Source organism: Schistocerca cancellata, chromosome 9 (assembly GCF_023864275.1).
Source record: "Schistocerca cancellata isolate TAMUIC-IGC-003103 chromosome 9, iqSchCanc2.1, whole genome shotgun sequence".
NCBI classification, from domain to species: Eukaryota; Metazoa; Arthropoda; class Insecta; order Orthoptera; family Acrididae; genus Schistocerca; species Schistocerca cancellata.
Window position 1 is genome coordinate 280,735,606 of NC_064634.1, and position 20,733 is coordinate 280,756,338.

Genomic DNA, 20,733 nt, shown 5'->3' on the forward strand with positions numbered 1-20,733 from the left:
ACTACGGAAGGCACTAACTACTGATAGGCGTAGTCAGCGAATGAAAGATTTTGATGGAGAACAAACAATGTATTTACCTTAATAGTGTTCAAAATCAGTTCATGACATCCGGTCTTACAAATTTCGTTTTTCTGACGGACACACGTTCAGATCGTCCGCTCTCAAGACTCTGCCATCTCTCTCCCCACATCCACCACTGCTGGCGGCTCACCTCCAACTGCGCAACGCTACGCACTGTTCACATCCCACTGCCCAACACTACAATAGCGAATATTCCACCAATGCAAACCAGCCACAGCCTACACACAGCACAGTTTTCCTCTATGTTTCCTCTACCAGTCCTATCTGATACGGATCCCGTACTGAGAAGCATTATTCGAGTGTTGGTCCAACGAAAAATTGGTAACACATCTACTTCGTGGGTGGATCACACCTGCCCTACCTAAGATTAGTTCTATGTGTCTCTCCATAAGCACACTCCTTAATATATTATGGAAGTGACCGCATCCACTGATTGTTCTTCATTTGTATAATCATAAAATAATAGGTCTTTATGTCTGTTTATGAACAATACTTAACATTTGTTTCTACTGAGAGCCAATGCGAATCCCTCCAACAAGAGTCGGTCGTCTGCAGGGGTTCCTGCAGCTCACTAATGTTTTCTAACGTTGCAATTTCTCCTAATACAACAGTGTCATCTATGAACAGCCTCACTTAACTCCTAACGTTAACCGGTAGGTCAGTTACATAAATCGTGGAAAGTAATAGTCTTGTAAAACTCGCTTTGGGTGTGCTCCAAGTTTCTGTCTGAAAATTTCTCTCCACCGACAATGAAGTGGTGTGTTCTCTTTCCTATAAACTCTTCAGTTAAACGACACGAATAGTCTGCCATTCCCTATACTCTTGCTTCGGCAGCGTGTTTACTAGACGACAGTCCGAAACTGTATCTAATGCCTCCCTGAAGTCAAGGAGTAAGGTATCAACCCGGGCGTCGGTGTCTACCGCTTTCTGCGCTTTCTGGTATCGTAGAATAACAGAGCGGCCTGGGTTCTACACAGTCGTTTTTTCGGAATCCATGTTGATTCTTACAGAAAAGTTTTGTCTCAACACGACATCATAAAACATGTCCCAAAATTGTGCAAGAGACCGAAGTCAGAACTTTAGGGCTATAGTTTTATGTGATTGACTACCTGTCCTAACGGGAATGACCTGTGCTTTATCTCAGTCACTAGGACCGCTTCGTTTCCCCAGTGACCAAAAATATAATGGCTCACTGCTGCTAGGAGAGCAATAAGTTCTTTCGAACACTTCGTGTGGAATCGTATTGTTGTTCCATAAAGTCTAGTGGTTTCCTGTTTCGAGCGACTTCAGCTGCTTTTCTATTCGAGACCACTTATTTCGATATTTGTATTTTGACGAATTAAAGGAGGAACCACAGTACAATCTTCCTCGGTGAAAGAGTTTTGGAAACAGGTGATTAATATTTCGGCCCTCTCTCTACCATTCTTTGTTTCGACGTCATTATGGTCAGAGAATGTGTGGACACGCTAGTACGACGTTATCAGGCATTAGACAGATTCGGTTTTCAAAGGCGAAAACAGCCCGACGTTATTGAACCAGGTTCTATTTCACGTGTTACCCTGACCACTTTCATCGCTCACCAAGGTGCAAGAGGTTTGTACTCTGTTTCGTAATGGATCCCTCGAGCCTAAATTGATCGAGCGGTCGGATTTGCGTACTCTCTGCGTAGACACAACTCTGCCAGTTGCCTCTAAAACGACATTCATAAAAAAGTCAGAAATAAAATAAAAGCTCCTCAACTCATGAGGGTGGTGCCAAACGCATCTTATGTGTGATCATCGAAGCACTGTAGCTTAGTCTCACAGCGAATGACTGAAGTCTGAGGAACGTTCGGCGATGGAACCTCCTAGATGTTCGAAATAGAAAACAACATTTTTAGGGAGACAGAAATGTGAACAAATTAGAGTAAAAAAGTTCATGAAAATACGAATTAAATTTTCAGAACATGTCAGATTTAATTTATCACAGAATTAAGCAAAACAAAACATATTTAAAAGTGTACACAGGACATACAAATAATGCTGTAGATATTCAGACATCGCAAGAATGGTTTACAGCACTTCATATAAATTTCCCTAAATTAATAATTTATCTCCCAAAATCGTCGAACCCTGTGCTGTTATGTTGACAGTAAACAGTATAGACGCATTAGCAGTTTACAGATGGCTACCAAATTTACAGAACAGTCTATACAATATATAAATGTTAAAGTGGATCTACAAGCTAAATGAAAACCTGTACAAGAGGATGTGGTGAATCTTTTAGATCCTCTCCCGCAATTGTGATATTAATAAAGTTGGTGTACCGGAGTGTTTGTGGAAAAAAACCGCTCCATACAGGCGTACAAAATACAGACTGCTCTTCTTCTTCATATTCTCACACTGGGGTGGTGTACACTCTTGCTGTGGTTTTCAGTCCTAAGACTGGTTTCATGTAGCTCTACACGTTACTCTATCCTGTGCAGGCCTCTTTCTCTCCGTACAACTACTGTAACGTACGTCTTTTCTAACATATTTACCGTATTCATCTCTTCGTCTTCCTCTACAATGTTTACCTCCCACACTTACCTCCAGTACTAAATTGGTGATTCATTTATGTCTCAGAACGTGGCCTGTCATCTGATCTCTTCTTGCTACAATTTCTTTTCTCAGTTCTACTCAGTACCTCCTCATTAGTTAACATGATTTACCCCTCTATCTTCAGCCTTCTTCTGTAGCACCGCACTTCAAAAGCTTCTTGGCTCACCTCTTTGCATGGCTACAGTCCAGACAACTATCTTCAGAAAAGACTTCCTAACATTTAAATCTATATTCGATGTTAACAAACTTCTCTTGTTCAGAAATAGTTTTCTTGCCATTGTCAGACCACACTTCACATCCTCTCTACTTCGGTCGTCATAAGTTATTTTACTGCGCAAATAGCAAAACTCGTCTACTATTTTTAGTGTCTCAGTTCATAATTAAATACCCTCAGCATGGCGCTACTTAGTTCAACTGCATTTCTTCAGTCGTGTTGACGTTCATCTTACTCTCCTTTCAAGACACTCTCCATGCCATTTAACTGCTTTTCCAGGTTCTTTGCTGTCTCTGACAGAATTACAGTGATATCGGCAAACCTAAAAGTTCTTTTTTTTTATTTTTTCACCCTTGGGCTTCAATTCCTTCTCCAAATTTTTCTTTGCTTTTCTTTCTTTATTTATTTATTTAACCTGATCAGATTAGGGCCATCAGGCCCTCTCTTACATCGGACCAGTGTTCCACACATGCAGCATTTCACACATCAGAGTTACATCATGAACATAGTTCAAATGAGAAAATTAGCTGACTCTAGTGACACTATGAATAAAGAGTAGTGACTAAGACCTAATAAAGTAAATGCGGAAGTATTTTTACAACAGGTGCTATACATACAGATTGTGATAAAAGTAATAATAACAACAGCAAAACAAAGAATCAAATAATAATGATAAACATGACTAAGACCTAATAAAGTAAATGCTGGCAGTATTTTTACGTCAGGTGCTATACATACAGATTATGGTGAAAGCAATAATAATAACAGTAAAAAAATCAAATAATAATGACAAACATGAGAAAGATTGGCAATAGTAATGAAGGTTTGTGCAGATGTACATTAATATCTTGGTGTGTAAAGTAGATGTTTACTAGTATAGCGAGTTTTGGGTAAGGGAGATTTAAGGAGGGGGAAAGAGGGAAGTAATGAAGTGAAGTGCACTCATGTACAGAGGAAGGCATTACTGTTGATTAAGTAGATACGTCATTAACTGTTTTTTGAAGCCTGTCATGTTTTTAAGTTCTCTAACATTACGAGGGAGGTTATTCCAGAGTCGGGTTCCCGCTACTGTAAAGGACTTGGAGAAGGTGACTGAGCGATGGAGTGGAATGGAGAGGATTTTATTATAACGGGAACGTGTGTTTCTGTCATGTTGTTCCGACATGAGCGTTAGGGACGAGGAGAGATATGAGGGACAGTGTACATTTATAAGGCAGTAGATGAGACTGAGTGTATGGAAATCTCTGCGTTTGTCTGCACGCAGCCAGGACAATTTTGCATATGCTGGTGAAATGTGATAAAAAAGTCGAACGTCACAGATATATCGGACGCAGGCATTCGTGACCAGTTATAGACGTCGGGAATTTTCCTGAGAGAATCCTTGTAGGATAATATCGCTGTAGTCAATGATTGGGAGTATAAGCGTTTGTACTAATTTCTTTTTCAGATGAAAGGGAAGAGTTTTTTATATTTTTGTAGGTCATGAAGGGATGCTGATGCTTTTTGCACACTGCAGTTACGTGCTCTGTCCAATTTAGATTTTCATCTATTATTACTCCCAAACTCTTTGCTGAGGGAGAGAAGTTAATATTTGTTCCATTTAGGATAAGAGGTGGTACAGATTCCCGATGTTTTGTGCTAATGAGCTTAGAGTGAGCAACAAGTACCGCTTGGGTTTTAGATGGGTTTGGTTTTAGACCTAAGTCCTGTGCCCATTTTGACAGTGCATTGAGGTCAGTATTGAAAATTTCAATAGCTTTCTTCAGATTGCTTGGTTTCGCACTTAGATACAACTGAAGGTCATCAGCATACATATGGTATTTGCAATAGGTCAGGACCGATGACACATCATTGACATAAAGAGAGAAGAGTATAGGACCTAATACTGAGCCTTGGGGAACGCCTGACACTACCTGCCGCCATTGTGATTTTATATTCCCAGACAGGACGCGTTGCTGACGAGACGTCATGTATGAGCGAAACCATTGCACTGCGCTTGGTGAGAAATTTAGACCGCTAAGTTTGGCTAGTAAGATGTCGAAGTCGACAGTATCAAATGCTTTGCTGAAATCTAAGAAGCAAATGATAGTCGCTTCTTGTCTGTCCATGGCAAGTTTCAGGTCATCTGTCACCTTTATCAGAGCGGATGTTGTGCTTCGATGTTTACGGAAACCTGATTGGTATTCGTCTAGTAGGTTGTTAGTAGTTAGGTAGTTGGTGAGCTGGTCGTGAACTATATATTCTAAGGCCTTTGATAGTGCAGGAAGAAGGCAGATGGGGCGGTAGTCAGAGGGTGCTGTGGCGATGTCCTTTTTAGGCAGTGGCTTAATTTATCCCAGTTTCCAGGCCTCAGGGAAAACCATTGTGATTAATGAATCGTTTAAAATGTCTGTTATAGAGGGCAGTAGTTGGTCAATAATAAGTTTTACCATCTGGATAGTGATACCATCATGTCCAGTAGATGCTGATCTAATCCGCATTATGGCTTTCTTGACAGTACTGCAAGTGACGTGCTGTAGATAGAATTTTTCTTTGCTACAGTCGTTCATCCCCATGAAGTAATCAATGATTCTCTGTTTTTTTTTTTGCGGATCAATTTTGGTTGTAGGTAATGTGAAGAATCGGTTTAGTTCTTCTGTTGTGACCATGGGATTTTCTGCAACTTTTATTTTGCCTAAACAGAGACTACAGAGATTTTTCCACAGCATAGCTGCTCTACATCTATTGTCAGCAAATGTACGGGCATGTCTGAGCTTAGCGTTTCTCACCGCTTGACTGACTTTGTTTCGTTTCTGCTTGTATACAGCATGATTTTCAGGTGTAGGGTGTATCTTGTATGCTCGATGTGCAGCATCTCTGAGATTCATGAGCTGTTTTAGTTCATCAGTCAGCCAAGGTGCAGGTTGCCTTTTTACTTTTCTGGTCTTTATTGGAGCATATTTGTCATATAGTTGAGTAATTTTGTTTGTGAAATCCTAGAGTCTGTCGTTTATGTCCATGAGGGGAGTAGAGGTCATCCCCCAAACTATTTCTTGTGCCTCAGTTTCGAGTTCAGGCAAATTTATGCGTTTGAGGTCTCGGTATGTAGACAGTTTTTGTTTCTTTCTAGGGCATTCTAGTGAATACGTCAGGGAAATGATGTCATGGGCAGACATACCAGGCGCAGATATTTGAGAGGTGCGGATTATTCTGTTCGGAGATTTCGTTGCGAATATATCTATGAAAGTGTGACTGGTAGTCGTGTGATGAGTAGGTGCCAGCTGAAGTAGCGTCATATTTGAGGAAGAAAGCATCCTCTTAAATTTCCCAGTGGAAGGACTATTGCACAGAAAATTAATGTTAGTGTCACCTGCTATAATTACATGTTCATATGACGATTCGAGACTAGAGAGGGCAGTTTACTACTTGCTCAATGTACAGACTGAATACCTGTGGGAATAGTTTACAATCTTGCCTTACTCCCTTCCTAACACTTGACTGCCTTTCATGCCACCCGACTCTTATAACCGCCGTCTCTCTTCTGTCAAGTTGTAGGTAGCCTTTCACTCTCAAAATTTTGCAGCTAATGTCTTTATAATTTCTGAGAGAGTATTCCAGTCAAGACTGTCTCTAAGCATACAAATGCTATAAACGTAGGCTTGCCTTACGTGTACCCGTCTTCGAAGAGAAGTCGTAGGTTCGGTATTATCTCACATGTTCCTGCATTTCTCAGGAACCCTAACTGATCTTCCCCGAGGTCGGCTTCTACCGGTTTTCCGTTCTTCAAAAATAAATAACTAATGTTAGTATTTTGCACGCATGACTTATCAAAATGATAATTCGGTAATATTCACATCTGTCAGCACCTTCTCTCTTTAGAATTGGATTGATTACTCTCTTCTTGAAGTCTGTGGGTATTTCACCTGTGTCGTATATCTTGCACGCCAAGTGCAGTAGTCTGGTCATGGCTAGCTCTCGCAGTACTGTCGGTAGTTCTGACGGAATATCGCCTACTTAGGTCTTTCAGTGGTCAGCCAACTTCTTCTCGTAGTATCATATCTCCTATCTCATCTTCAGTTACGTCCTCTTCCCTTTCTATAATACTACGCTAAGTTCATTTCCCTTGCGCAACCTCACTACACAATCCTTCCACCTTTCCGTTCTTTACTTAGCACTGGTTTTCCATCTGAGCTCTTGATATTCATAAAGCTGCTTTTCTTTTCCCCAAATGCCTCTTTAATTTTCTTGTAGGTGGTACCTATATTTCTTCTAGTCAAATATGCTTCTAAATCCTTACCTTTTGTCCTCCAGCCATTCCTGCTTAGCCGCTTTGCTTCCTGTCAGTCTCATTTTTTGGACATCTGTTCTCCGTTTCGCCTGCTTTATTTGCTGCGTTTTTATATTTTCTCCTTTCATCAATTGAATTTAGTATGTCCTGTTTCAGCCAAGTATCCCACTAGGCCTTGTCCTTTTTCCAGTTCGACCCTCTGCTGCCTTCACTGTCTCATCTCTCAAACCTACTCTTTCGTCTTCTACTATATTCCTTTCCCACATACAATCAAATGTTTCCTAATATTCCCTCCTAAACTCTCAACAACATGTGGTGCTTTCAACTTATCGAGGTACCATCTTCGCAATTTCTTCAGTTTTAATTCATAACCAATAAGCAGTGAACAGGATCCACCTCTGCCACGGGAAGTGTCTTACAGTTTAAAACTCGGTTCCGAAATCTCCGTGTTGATATTACACAATCAAACTGTAACCTTACAGTGTCTCCAGGGTCTCGTCTGTATATACAGCCTTCTTTCATGGGTTTTCAAATCAATTATTACTTATGACTGGATTATGCTCCATGCAAAATTCTATCATTTCACTTCCTCTTTCATACCTAACCCCCAGTCCTTATTCACCTGACATTTTTTCTTGTCTTTCTTCTCCTACTGTCGAATTTCAGATCCTCACTACAATTAAATTTTCGCCTCCTTTAATTATCTGAACAATTTCTTTTCTCTCATCACATCAGCCATCATCTACGAAGCTTATTGACATATAATATTGTACTACTGTGGTCGTTGCTGGCTTCGGGTCTATCATGCCCATGATAATGAGTTCATTATGCTGTTCATAGTAGTTTACTGGCATTCCTATTTTCTTACACATTTTCGCCTTCTCTTGAATCACTCCTATTTTATTTTGTATTTTAATCCTGTACCCACCTCAGTAGCAGAAGTCCTGTTCCCCTGACACCGAACATTTGTAACACTCACTGTATCCCATTTCTGCGTAACCATTTTCCTGTTTAAATTTCCTAACTCACCTGGAAGATTAAGGGAACTGTTGTGCAGCAGAGTAACTTTATCGTACATGTTCTTTTTTTTTAAGTTCTACCAGATGAGCTCATTTCAGAGAAGGCTATTTCTGGGCTCGTGTGCCCATCAGAATGTCAACAACCAATATAACGGACGTCAGGGCATCAGGTGAGCAGTGTCACAAAACCAGAGAGTGAGGAAAGCAGAAAAGCAAACGTTGTAGTGCTACATTACAATGCGCAGTGATGTAACACTTTATTGACCCAACGTCAGCGCACCTGACGATGGCGACATGTCTGATCGCCGAAATATTGTGCCCGTTGAACACTATGAATCGGCAGTATACCTGTGGACTGTTCGAGCAACAAATACGCCGGGAGAAACTGAAGAATCACATCATGAATACTGTTTTATTGCATCTAATGACGCCACACAGGTTGAAACGTCCCCTTAGAAAAATTAATGAATTACTGTGCTGGTAAGCCCCTACGTTATTTGATTTTCAAACAGCTGAGCAGAACTGAACGTACTCAGACATTTCGCATTTTGCTCTTTACCTATTCTGATCAACACTAAAATGACACACAATATTTTTAGTGCAACGCAATCTGACTTTTAATGATACCTACAAAAGAATGGCCCTGACTAACATTAACCTATACGTTTCACAAATCACTTACCTCACCAAAAATCTTCGTTACTCGAACTACTGCAATACAGCGAGCACCACTACTGCCAGCTAAATAAAAGATTCAAACTACTGAAGGCACTAACTACAGATAGGCATAGTTAGCAAATGAAAGATTTTGATAGAGAACAAACAATGTATTTACCTTAATAGTGTTCAAAAGTCATAATATATATAGCAGTTCATGACATCCATTTTTACAAATTTCAAAACTCCGCCATCTCTCTCCCCACATCCACCACTGCTGGCGGCTCACCTCCTACTGCGCAACGCTACGCGCTGTTCACATCCAGCTGCCGCTGCCCAACACTACAATGGCAGACAACAACGCAAACTAGCCACAGACTGCACACAGCACAGCCAGTGATTTTCATACTGAGAGCGCTACGTGGCGACGGCGTTACCAATATAAGAACCTAAACAGCCTACTTACATAGCCTACTTACAAGGTCCTTAGTCTGCATACTGACAAAACAGTCGGTGTTTCCAGCCTGGCAGCAGGCGATGCCCACAGATAAAAAGAGTATATAGGGTGAAAGTGTTGCCATCTTTCATAAGGAGCCATCAGTGATACTAAGAAGAACAGATTATATTGCAATTATCGCTACCTACATGCAAAAAACCATGACAGATGCATATCCAGTTCCCAATATTACGAAAACGTTAGATAATCTAAGACAACTCCAGTATTTTACTACAAAGGATCTAGGAAGTGGAAATCATCAGCTGGAGGCAATCTCATGAGAACATTGCCAGTATTAAAGTATACTGTTTGGGTTGAAAAACGCACCAACCATATTCCAGAGGATAATGTTGTGATCTTACATGGTTTGAAACTGAAAACTTGCATGGTATATTTGAACGATGTCACTGTATTCTTCAGAGATGCCGGCCGCGGTGGCCGAGCAGTTCTAGGCGCTACAGTCTGGAACCGCGCGACCGCTACGGTCGCAGGTTCGAATCCTGCCTCAGGCATGGATGTGTTTGATATCCTTAGGTTTAAGTAGTTCTAAGATCTAGGGGACTGATGACCTCCGATGTTTACTCCCATAGCGCTCAGAGCCATTTGAACCATCTTCTGAGATATGCCACACATGTGAAATGCTTGAAAGATTTATTCAGTAGGCAAGGATCTACACATCTGACACTTAACGTAGACAAGTGCTACTTGGCACAAATGTGGGTAACTACAATGTACTTGTGATCAGTGGGAAAGATCTTCAAACTGATCCTCACCTAACAGAATCAATCCAGAACTTTGTAGTTCCACAGACAACAACAATACTACGTCATTCCTACGTTTATGAAGTTATTATTGCATATTTGTATGGAATTTGCTTGTTGAGGGATGTGAAATTCCTGTGGTTAGCAGAATGTCAAATGGCATTTCAAATACTGAAGGCAACATTAGTTTATTATCCAGTACTGCCCTTTCCCGATTTTGAGAAGGAACTTATCCTGTCATCTGACACCAGTAAAGACACAGTTAGTTATAGTTTAAGCCAGAATGTAGAATGACAAGAACATCCCATAGCACATGCTTCAAGACAATGGAACAAAGTGGAGCACAATTACTTTGATACAGGAAAGCAGTTGTTGGTAGTGATACACGGAACAGCACACTTTCATTGTTGGATGGAAGTTTAAAGTTGTCAGAAAATGGCTGTTGGGGCTGAAAGTACGTTAGTGAGATGGGCACTCAAGCTCAATGAGTTTGATTATGAAATGATGTGCAAACCAGATAGGAGGCCCAAAAATGCAAATACATTGAACAGGAAAATTGCAGTGCTGAAGGAGCTAGGCAAAAGTGTAACAGAGAGTCAGAGAGCACAAGAAGCCAACAAACACTATCAACCATTCAGGGCACAACTACAGTTAATAATACATGAGGGCTTGCTCTGCAGAATGATGAAATGGAGACAACGCATAGTGGTTCTGGCAGCACTCAAGGATGTATCATTGGAAAAGGCATGTGTTTTCAGGTCATGGAGGATGCTGAACAGCGGACAAACCAATAGCATAAAGATTTGATGGAGAACAAGGAAATGTGATGTAATCCAATACATGAAGGACTGTACGCCTTGCACACAAAGAGCTGATCTTAGTAATCGTGAAATCACTTTGAGAAGACTTTCAGAAATGTTTCAACCCTTTAAAATAATTGCACTCGATATCTAAGGACCGTTTAATAGGACATCCCTTGCAAATGAATATATACTGATGAATATATGTAACTTTCAAGGTTCTTGGCACTGGTGGCAATTACTGGTCAGCAGGATTGTACAGTAAGCCTTATTTAGCAGCTGGATAGCTGATAGCTCAGTTACTGATAATGGTACAAATTTTGTATTAGACTTGATGAAGTAGTTATGTCAGGTATTTAATATCCAGAAGATATGGGCAGACCCGTTCCACCTACAAACTAACGGCAGAGCAGAATGAGTTCATAAGACAATGTTTGAATTGTTGAAATATTATGTTAATAGTCATCATAATGACTGGGATACACATCTTTACTAGACAGTTTTGTGTGTATAAGTGTAAAGTAAGTCCCGGAACAGGTCTCTAACCTTTCCAGTATGATAGAACAAAGCCATCCCTTTTGATGTCATGGTCCCCAAATTAGGACCAAACAATGAATCAGTTAAAACGTTTGCAAAAAAAAGTACAGGAGGTACAGCAGAAAGTAAAACGAACCAATACTTAAGTTTTGGAAAGACAGGAACAGTCTGCACAATGTGTGAAGAAACTGCCACAATGTCGAGTGAACCACTGGGTCACTAACCACTATGTGCCTAAGCGAAAGACAAGGGAGATTTGATGAAGCGTCAGGGTCTTTAGGATGTAGATACCTTCTCCAGTGAACATTAAAGTGCATTTTTCGATTGAAACGTTTATTGGCCATGTAAGTAGTGTTAAATCCTATAGATAAGAGACGGTTACATCTGCACAAGTGCCAAAGACACAATCGGGGAACGACTAGTTCCGTAGGAAAAAATTAAAGAGCAGCTGTCCCCGGTCATACAAAGTGTTAGTACGTGAAATTACTACATAAAAGTAATAACGGATGAAATAAAATGTTTATGACCCAAAAAAGACAAGCCATAAGTTTATGTAACCGCAATCAACAATATAACATGGGAATCACTTTAAATTTTCAAGGAACTCCCCGACAGTATAGAAGGAGTGACCCATGAGGAAACTCTTCAGCTACGATTTTAAAGCGCATGGATCGCTGCTAAGATTTTTGTATTCTTGTGGTAGCTTATTGCAAATGGATGCAGCAGTGTACTGCACACCTTTGTGCCCCAGATTGGATTTCTGCCTAGTATTAACTGTGAATTCTTGGAAATAAGCTGATATTGTTAACAAGAAACGACAGTAAAGAATATATGTGTTGAGATGCCAATGTTAAAATACCCAGACTCGTGAACAGGGGTCGACAAGAGGTTCGTCGTAAACTTACACCACTTACTGCCCGAACCACCCATTTCTGAGTCAAAAACATCCTTTTAGAATGGGGAAAGTTACCTCAAAATATAATACCATACGTCATACACGAATGAAAATAAGCAAAGTAGAGTACTTTTCGTGTCGAACTATCAGCTACTTCAGAGACCGTTCGAGGTCATGCGACAGACTTCTATTTTTTCTAAGAGCTGTTTAATATATGTGTTTCTCTATTCTTGTTCGAGTGTATTGTGAATTTATACTAGTTACCATAGCTCCTTACAGCTGCGTATTGGTTACGAGTTATTTCTTAGTGGTTTTGTTGTGTATACGCATTTTCGAAGGAGGTAGGGATGAAAGCACAGTATTGGTGTCACATGGTTCTCTCTTATTCAGTAAGACTGGGAACGGAGGGTTCAAGTAAAAGTATGAGAGTTGTTAATAATGCCTGAGCACTCAGAAGCACTCGCTCTTGTATCTCTTAGGAACGTGAAAGATTGTTTGAAGGAAAATGTCGCCTTTTTTCCAGCCAGAGAAGTGCAGACTAACTTCCAGTCATGCGTAATACTACTGTTTCTTAGGAAAGCAGAGGCAACGGACTGTCAGAAAGAAATATTGGTACCACAATCTCACAACCTCATTTTCAGGAGGTAGGAGCACATTTGATACATTTAGTTTTTGTACCGGAAATTGTGATAATGAATTGTTATAAGAATAAAAAACCTGAGGCATTATAAAGTTAGATTTTCGTGGGATTTTGCTAAAAGGTACAACTTGTGAGATAGCCGAGACGAACTTCTACCTCCCGCCTACACTCATGGGCACGACTGAATTCCAACTAACTCACTCTGCATTTTATTGTCTAGAGAAAGCAGTAGAAATACTGCCAACTCAAAATCTAACCTACATTAACAACGTCATGAATCCTGATCTTTTGCAGTGTTTAAAGACACAAGCAACAAAATTCCAATGGGACAAATGTTGCAACATTTTAACAAAATCAAGCGAAACGACGCCAAAATGTGGTAACCATAAGTACTACGAACACAAGTCTTCACGTGTCTCTGATAGCAATTTACATACTTCACTTTTCTCTCAGACGTAGAATTATCCCTTCTCCAGACCTAACGACACATCAGCTACCTATAAAATCGTTAATAACATAACCTGGAACGCAGATTAAGAAAACTGTAAAATTAGTATATCTTGTAAAGATAAGAACGAGGACAATGTACCATAGGTGTAAAAATGTTAAACAAAAGGAAACTCAAGAAAAATGGTACAGAATTAGGAAATAAAGAGAAAATCCATGTGAGTCAGCCCACGAAATGTTGGTGCAATGATCACTATGTGCAGTTATGTAAGTATATCTATGTGTCTGTTGCAGGGGATAACCAAGGCAACATTTAGGACGAATTCTTTGAAACAGGGAGAAGTGTTGCGCAACAGAATAATTTTACTGTACATGTTTAAACTTTTTTACATGTTTGAATTTTTTAAAGTTCTACCAGGCGAGCTCAGGACCGGTGTGCCAATCGGTATGTCAACAAGTCTTACCGCCGGTATAACGGGTGTCAAGGCATGAGGCGAGCATTACCACCCAACCTCAGAGCGAGAAAAACATAAATGCAAACGTTGCAGTGCTACATAACAAGGTACTGTGAAGTAACAGTTCGTAACTTCAGCATCAGAGCGCGACACCCAATTCAAATTGAGGCAGAAAGAATCGATCTCAGTTACCCAGAATAATTATTGAATTACTACACTGAGGCGAGAAGGGCCGATGGGAACGATTAACGAGGGCAAATGCGTTCGTACACGCAGAGCCTCCATGTCACTTGAGCAGGCTTTCGCAAGTCGAAGACACTTTCAGTCGTGCTGCCATTCTGTCCATGTCGCCAGACTTTGAGAGAATAACGGTTTACTGAGTTTCAGCGAAACTGCAAGATTATCGATGCTACTTGGTTGCTGACTTCAACGCAGAGATGCAGCCAACCTGATGCATACCACAGCTGTAGCCCGCTGCTGCAGTTACTGGGCCATTGCGGACGAGGCGAAGACTGGTCTACAGCCAGCTCTCCTCTACTAAGGGTCGTCACGGATGATCTGCAAGACGCCATCTCCACATCGACCAGGGGTGGAGTGCTTGTACAGTCTCCAGGCCCACTTGTCAGCATGTGCTGCAGTCTCGATCGAGCCATGAAGGGGGGCCTAGTCTTCACGACAACTGACATCCTGGACCACAGTCGGCTGCTCTCATCTGAGTGCACGATGGACCACCTACAGCACAGATGTTGACTCCACACTGTACCGCAAAACCCCTGCCGCCAGCACAGTGCGCGGTAGTGACTCACTGACCTGTGGAATTATGTCATGGCTCCTTGATGACAGCACTTTATCCCATCACGCACTTACGAGCGGCCACCAACCAACCAATATCCTGAATATGCCTTACAACTCTGTAAACTCACAACCAGAAATAAATATTATTGCAGATACTAATGTGTCACTGACGCCTCCGTGAATTAACTGAACCACCAACACAGACTCCTTGGCCGACTTCCTGCCCACAACACGACATCACCTCCCCAGATCGCAAGAGACCTGACATTCCAACCTCGGACCCGTAAAATGCCAGGTTCGTTACTCCTGATCTGATCAAAATTACCTGGAAACGCAATAGTGGACGTGAATATGGCGTGTGTCCATCCTCCGCCTTGATGAGAGCTTGAACATTATTGTCGACGCTTTCAGTAGGATGTTTAAATGTCTGTGGACGAATGGAAGTCCATACCTTGTCAAGAGCCGAAACCAGACTAGGTAGTGATGTTGGTTTTTGGGGTCTGGTGCGAAGTCGACGTTTTAATTCATCCCAGTGGTTCAAGTTGGGACTCTCAGCAGCTCAGTCCATTTCAGGAGTGTTATTGTCCATAAATCATACCTCACAGATGCAGCATTATGACAGGGTGCATTGACGTGGTAATACAAACGATCATCATCTCTTAATTGTTCCCCTATTGTACGCAGAACACAATGCTGTAAAACATGTTGATATCCTTCCACATTTAGCGTTTTCTCAAGCACAAATAGGGAATGACACGTTAAACACAAAAAACACCCCCATGCCGTAATACCACGACCTCCATACTTCATTGTTGGCACTACACATGACGGCAAGTAGCGTTTTCCAGACACTGGCGAAGACCAATCACCTCAAACGGATTGCCACACAGTACAGCGTGATTCATCATTCCAAATCACTCATTTGTTCTGTTGTGTCACGCTTTGCATCATCTAAAGTGTTCGTAGCACTGACTACGAGCACATAAACGTGTGTCTGTTCGACCATTGTTCCCCGTTCTTTTTAACTTCCTACACACAGTCATTGTGGTGTGCTGTCCGGACTACTGGTTGCATTCCGTCAGCTGATTTCATGCTATTTTTTACAACCACACTCCACAATGCTCGACAGAACCTATCCATCAGTAAATGAGACCTGTCTGGTCTGGGTTTAATTATGCTTGTTTCTTCTCGTTTTCACATCACAATCAAATTTCCAGTAGTCACCTACGATAGGTTTAGAAGAGTTGAAATGTCGATATTGGACTTGTTACTGAAGTGACAACCAATGATTTGTTCACAATCGAAGTCACTGAGCTCTTCCAACCCACCCATTCTGGTGTTACTGCTTCGCAATACCCCCCCCCCCCCCTCCCGTCTAGTGGTGTAATCTCTATTATACAGGAGTGTCCAGATGATTTTGATACAGTGTAGATAGATCCTGCAGTAGAATATTTCTGTGCGTAAGCTCTGCAACCACATCTGGAAGGAACCTTCCCCTCTTTATACCACACTCCCCTGGCTGAATCTCTTACTACACGTAGGAAATTTTTGCTGCGGTCCACAGCAACTTATATTTCGTTCACCAATAGCCTCCTAAGGCAAAACTTCTGCCGTTTTGTTTCCCTTAGTGTTACAATGGGTCCTTCTGATTCCTATTAGGAATAATGTTAGTTGTTGCTGAATTCGTACGGAATGAGGCCATTACTTTTTCCTCAGTATCAGTATTTTACGAGAGCTGGTGTTGGCATAGGATAATTTTAAACGATGATTGACTATCCCACGTGTTGGAAACATGTTTGCTGAGCTTTGATGCTGATATTGGATCCAATAAAATGATGAAGGGGTCTTCCACTTGTCAGAAGCATATCGGAGATCGTGAAGGATTGTTGTCGGCTAATAAAATTGAAAAACATTTTTTCTTTGGTTTTGGCAGTAGCATTCTAATACACCCTTCGGGATCCTACTTCGCTTAGCGAGACTTCTACATTGGGTGTCCGAGGATCAGTGGTCAATTTTCAGGGATATGACATGAACGACCATTCGAGGAGGTAGCATGAACAAAAACAAGAAATAATTGTCTGATAAACATGGGCTCTAAAATGCATAGCTTAAAAGCTGTGAGCACTTGTTGAGTAGAAGAAATGTGTTTCACAGTAGCGAAGGCTTAAGACATGCACTTAGAAGCCCATGTGTACTAGACCTTTTTCTTTGTTTTGGCTCGTACTACCGTCTCTCAAAATAAGGGAAGCAAAGAGCTCGCAGTAGAAGAGCTTTGCTTTACAGTTTCGAAGACCGAGAAGTACTCATAGCTCTTAAGGTATACATTTTGGAGCATATCTTCATTATACTCTTTTGCTTCGAATGATCGTTCCTGTAATATTTCTGAATAAAGGCCATTCTTCCTGGGACATCTTGTATATTTGGATCTGAATATTCTCCGTGCGTGTGTGTATGGGGGAGGGGGGGGGGGAGGGGGGCTGGAGGGTAATGAGTTTGCTTGGACACTGCTTCACTGTTGGTTAAAAGTGTGGAACGAAACTTCCGGCTTAAAGAAGACGGTCCTGTGATGAAAATAACCGAATTTTATCCACTATAAATGGCTTTGTGAAAGCTTTCGACTCTGAAAACAATGGGTTTGTTTATAAATAACTTTTCTAATAACAGTCACTATTTTCTTTTATTCGTATTTTACACCACGTGTTTAGGGAAATGATTCCAATTTCCGAGTGCTTTTCCTCTCTGTACTGTGCTATTTTTTGGTAATGTTTTCGAAAACATTACTTAAAAGTGATACAATACAAAGGGGAACGGCACTGGAAAATGCGAATCATTTCCCGAAACGCGCCGTGTAAAATAGGAATAAAAGAAAATCGTGACTTTTAGCAGAAAAGTTATTTATGAAGGAACCCGTCAAAATAACCTTTTCGAGTAACAATGGCCACTCATCTTGCAGAAAGTGTCCTAATGCGAATGCTGTAATACATTCCGATAAAAATGATATCATTAAATGAGTATGAATCGCAGCGCATTAATAGTTTTAAGGCAAATTCGCAATGGTGTTAGATTTTCGTCTCATCACTGACATGTTATATGGGTGTTTGGGTTTTATTATTGAAGAATGTTACTTATGCAGTTAACTGCAGCTAACTGAATGACCCAAGGATAAATATACAACGGCGAATTTTCACTTGCCTTATTTCATTGTCTACGTGGAGGAGATAAATTAGATGTTGAATACAATAATTCCATTTTCCTCATAGTTTTAGTTTTGTGCCCGAGGCATCAATGTGCATTATAATTCTTTGTCTTCTTCTATGTAGTGTGCTTTTCAAGCATATTTTGTTCACCTCCAAGTACTGAAGAAAGGTTAGGAATGGAATCAGTGTCAGCCCTTACTGGAAAAGAAGAGCAAACACTCTTGAAATCCTTATTCTGCATCTAAAACAAAGTATTTAGTATTAAAAGTAAGTTCTTATAAACATCAAGCCATAGCACTCGTATTTTTGAACTCACCGCTCACCAAATGTGAGGGTTTTAATATGGTTTCTGATTGCTGTAAAACTGTAATCTGTCGGGAAATAATGTAACAGCATTCTCTTCGGTATAGAGCAGAGGTCACCAAACCTTTTTCACATCGGGCCTGATCCAGGTGCGTGGGCCGTATGGTCACTCTGTGAGGTACTTAAAAGCCAGAACGAAAGCCCTTGGAAAAAAGAGGAAAAAGCAAGTTCAGCACTCCGTGTTAATCAAGGGAGAGTGACATGTAACGAATAAGAAAACAAGGACAATCAACATATGTATTCATTTATTTATTTACCAAAAATGTTATCAAAAAAGGCGAAGCTAGAAAAAAGGTACTTACATCAAATCTAGTGTGCACGTATCCGATTCTCACAAACTAAGCATCAAAAAACGTTGGTTATATTGACTTTTGGCTTTCTAGATACTGTTTGGTTTGGTGTTGCTGCATCCAATCAAGGCAATTGCTTTTAAATGTACATTAGTAAATCTCGTTAGATATGCTGGCTTCGGATACTTCATTTCTGAAAGTGGTTGCTCACCGACATAACTTGCTCAAAAGAGTGACATAATACCAGCGGCAAACTTCTTCGTTTTCTCAAATTCAACATCAGATAAGCAGCGGTAAATTCAACATGTTTCTTTTCTCTGTTCTCCTGCTTCAACAAGGCATTTATTTGCAAATCAGTGACCTCGACTGTAGATCAACTGCCACATCATCAACGGTAAAATCAGACACATACTGGAATAGAAGGATGTCACTCTCAGTGTTGTCAGGATCTCAAAATAAAAACTGCTCCTTCAAGTCACGAATAATTCTTTCCGCGAAATCAAGGTTGACATATTCGGGGTCTGTAGCACAAAACTCTTTGAAATGAAAAGGGGAAAAGTTTTCACCTTGCAGTTGTCCTTCAATGACATCTTTCTCCGAAATCTTTTATGATTCTGTAGGGAACACGAGGTTACCCTTTCCCTGACGTATCAAGTTCAGTTCATTTAGGTGGGATGTGATGTATACCGAAAATGATGACTTCGAGGGCCAGTCACGATCTGACAGCTGTGGATCACCTCTCTTTTTCAGTGAGAAAACCTCTATTTCGTTTCGGAGCTAGTAAAAATCAAACAGGACTTTACCGCAGCTGAAGTACGTCATTACTGTATGATAAGTTAAGTCACAGAATTCTTCGACAAAAAGAGCCTGGAACTGACGGTCATTGAGCTCATGTCGAAGTACAAATTTGATACGGGATTGAACAGGATTTGACACAGTCTGTACACAACATAACCGGAGAATACGTCCATAGATCCTTGTGTACAAAGATTTCCCGGTTCATATGTCAGATGTAGGCGACTGGCGAAATTTAGACATGGAACTCTTGACTTGCTGAAGAAGGAAAGAACATTCTCGTGATGGGTGGCCACGTAGTTGCAAAATTTCCGACAGGAGTATGTGTGGTTCACCATACACTGGTTCCGCTGCAGAAGCTCCAATGTCAGGTTTAACAGCTGCACATAACCCTAGTAACACCATCAGTAAGGCAGATACGTCTTGTTTTACACACGTTTCATCGAACAAATTCAAGTACCGTCGGCGGGCCGGGTGAACTGACGTTGCAGACTGGATCCAGCCCGATGGCTTAGTTTGGAGACCTGTGGTACTGAGTATCAAACTCAGTTTGCTCTGAAACGTTCTATATCAACATGAAACATTACAAAACCAGTATATAAATGCAATGACGACAGGTGCTGTATGTGTAAAACTCAGCAACGTTGTTTCGAATACTTCTTATACGATAGAATGGCAGCTAGTAAACGCAGTTTCGATTGATTCAGCGAAGCAAATGCAATTGTTTCAGACTTGCATAAAATTCCGTCAGATTTAGCTTTGCTACAATTGATACTCGCACGTACGTTTAAAATGATTTTTACTCGTGAGTTGACTCCCTCCTCTGCGTACTAAAAATCACCGATGATGTTACTGATTACGCGATGTAATTGTCCTCGATCGGTGTTGGGAGCAGTGCAGCTTCGGATTTCTTTCCAAATGGCTGCAGGTTCAGGCCGTACAATAAACGAAACACAGACACTGAAAATTTGTACAACGCCAATGGCGGATCGGTGCCTTGTCGATATGTTACGTCTCTCCCACACAGCACTGAAAAATGAAACTGGTACTTAGCTTAAATATGTCGGCTGGTATGGGATCAGAGTATTCGAACACGTTTTGATTGGCATTTATCTTAATACATTACAAATCATACAGAGCTACAAAGCAGGGATGCTTACATAATGGAAGCGAAATGACAAAAGACAAAGGCGAACAGGCAGGCTCTCCTAGCTGCCCACGAAAAAACTGAAGGCCGTCCCTTCGTTTATTCGTACAGATAACTCTGTGGTCACAAGCTTTACACAAAATTTTGCATAGCAATTAATTTTTCGATACAATCTCTAAACCGCCCTTTGAACTACCTGCTGAAACATTTACTGTTCCTTCTGCAACACCCTAATGTCCTCCGTTTGAGTGTCGAGATGTGGGTGAGAGTAATTTGGGAAGTCTCGACACTTCGAAGT